This window comes from Mobula hypostoma, chromosome 24 (genome assembly GCF_963921235.1).
Source record: "Mobula hypostoma chromosome 24, sMobHyp1.1, whole genome shotgun sequence".
Taxonomy (NCBI): Eukaryota; Metazoa; Chordata; class Chondrichthyes; order Myliobatiformes; family Myliobatidae; genus Mobula; species Mobula hypostoma.
In genome coordinates this window covers 11324007-11326364 of record NC_086120.1, presented here as the reverse complement: position 1 = coordinate 11326364, position 2358 = coordinate 11324007, and the positions used below count along the sequence as shown (strand labels likewise).

General features: G+C 49.4%; 1 pseudogene; it reads left to right on the top strand.

The window, feature by feature from the left end:
• Positions 1-478: 478 nt before the first annotated feature.
• On the top strand, positions 479-1402 carry LOC134337180 (craniofacial development protein 2-like; annotated as a pseudogene).
• The last annotated feature ends 956 nt before the right edge of the window (positions 1403-2358 follow it).

Genomic DNA, 2358 nt, shown 5'->3' with positions numbered 1-2358 from the left:
CATGAATTTCCTCTCCACAAACACCAGAACTCAATTTTGTTTAACAATTCCCACTTCACTCCCCTAACCTTTCTTACTGGCAAAGGATTCTAATAAGACCATAATATATAGGAATGGAATGAGACTATTTAGCCAATCAAGTCAGCTCCACCATTTAATTATGACTGATTTGTTTTCACTCTCAATTCCATTCTTCTGCCTTCTGCCCTCTATCAGGTCAGGTCAGGGCCTTGCCTTGCTACTGGTACCACGTAACCTAGTACTACCTGTCTCGGGTCGGGTTGTCGGCGACTCATCTGGCACACCCCCTGGTGCACTTCGGTTAACCAGGGAGGAGGGTGTGCAGGCACCCAGCAGGACTGAAAACAAAGCCTGTCAAAGGGCGGATGAACTCTTTGTCAGTCAACGGCCACCTACTGTCTTTGTGAGGAGTGGCGCGCCACACACTCTTCCGTTTTGCGCCTTGTAAGGCATTATGATGACAGACAACCCAGCAAACCCTATACTTCCAGAGTCGGGAGTGCTCAGGAACTCTGCAGAATGCCCAGACCCTGGCCTAGACAGGCAGTACGAAGATGCAACCTCAAACCCCACAGGGAGGGTTGAGTCCAACAAGGGGGTCGAGCGAACTACGCTTCTTTTGCGTTGTAAGGTAAAAACGATCGTCTCAACCTTCAACGCAAACACCATCCACCTCTTGTCTCGATGCACAGAGTTGGCATCACAGGCAAGCAGCCATGAGATCTCCATCCTGGGGATTCAAGAGCACCGTCATGTACACCCTGACAAAAAGATAAGTTTCACAGAGGTAGAGGGGATGCACCTCATCACCTCGTCCGCATGGAGAGAGCCGACGACGATGTCAGCACAAGGTGGAGTAGGGCTGATGTTTAACAGCAAGGCGAAGAAGGCACTGAGGGGCATAGTCTCAGTCAGTGACAGAATCCTTACTGCGGAATTCGACGGAAACCTGGCGACCTCTGTCATCATCTGTTACTCCCCGCACAACTGGAGCGAGGAGAAGGAGGTGGAGGCCTTCTACAGTAAACTTCACAAAGTTGTCACTTCAATACTGGCACATAACTTCCTGGCTCATGCCCAGGTCGGACTGGAAGATGTTCCATAATCATACCAAGACTTTACCAACAGAAATGGACAATATCTAGTTGAGTTCATCCAGGAACACAGTCTCATTGCTGCCAACACACAATCCAAGAAGCGAGCTGGTAAACTGTTGACATATGAAAATAGAGCCTCCATCTATAGGAAACAGCTCGATTACATCCTCATAAGAGCAAAATGGCGTAATTGTGTGATCAACACAGAAGCCTACAGCACCTTCAACTCGGTCAGTTCTGACCACAGAGTAGTGTCAATGCAAGTGAGACTGAGCCTGCGGCAACCCAAAGCCACAGGTCCCAAGGAGAAGGTAGACTGGAAGGCGTTCTCCTCACAACCTATTCTTCAAGCCCAGTAAACAGTGGAGGTGAGAAATCGCTTTGGCCCACTGGAAAGGGGGGAGGAAGAGACTGCCACTGACCATTATCAATGGCTCATAGACGCACACACAGATGCAACAAAGAGTTTGCCTACTGTGAAGTGAATCAAGAAGAGTCGGATCTCGAAACATCCTGACGTTGTCGCAGCAAGAATTGTGGTCAATGCTCGTCATGCTGAACTTAGAAGGAGTGAAACAGAAGAGCTAAGAGACAAGTTCAAGACAGCAAAAAAGAATCTCTTTGCCACCTACGACCTACACGAATGCTCTGGATGGCTCTTGACATGAGTTGGCAATAGCACATGACGAACGTCGAGCTCTATAACAACCTACCGATGCTCACCACTAAGATCAAGGTGAGAAGACTGCAACTAGCAGGGCACTGTCTACGCCACCCCGAGCTACCTGCCACCCTAGTCATCATATGGGAGCCCAAGCATGGGATGATGAACCCTGGGCGCCCTCCCAAGACCATGGTCAACACGCTCCTAGAAGACAGCGGCGCGGCTAATGTAGATGAACTGAACACACTGATGAGGGAAAGGGAGAAGTGGAGAGTCCGTCATCGTGCCCGACGCCGGCCCCCTAGGCCTGAGTCGACGTAGTAGTAGTAGTAGTAGTGCCTTCTACGTTTAACTTTCGATGCCCTTACTAATCAAGAACCTATCAACCTTCGCTTTAAATATACCCAATGACTTGACCACCAAAGAATTCCACTGATTCATCACCCTCTGGCTCAAGACGTGATCATCTACTGCATCCAGTGCTTCTGGTGTGGCCTGCTGTATATTAGTGAGACCTAATTGGGAGACAGCTTCACCGAGCATCTACGCTCCATCCACCAGAGAAAGCGGGATCTC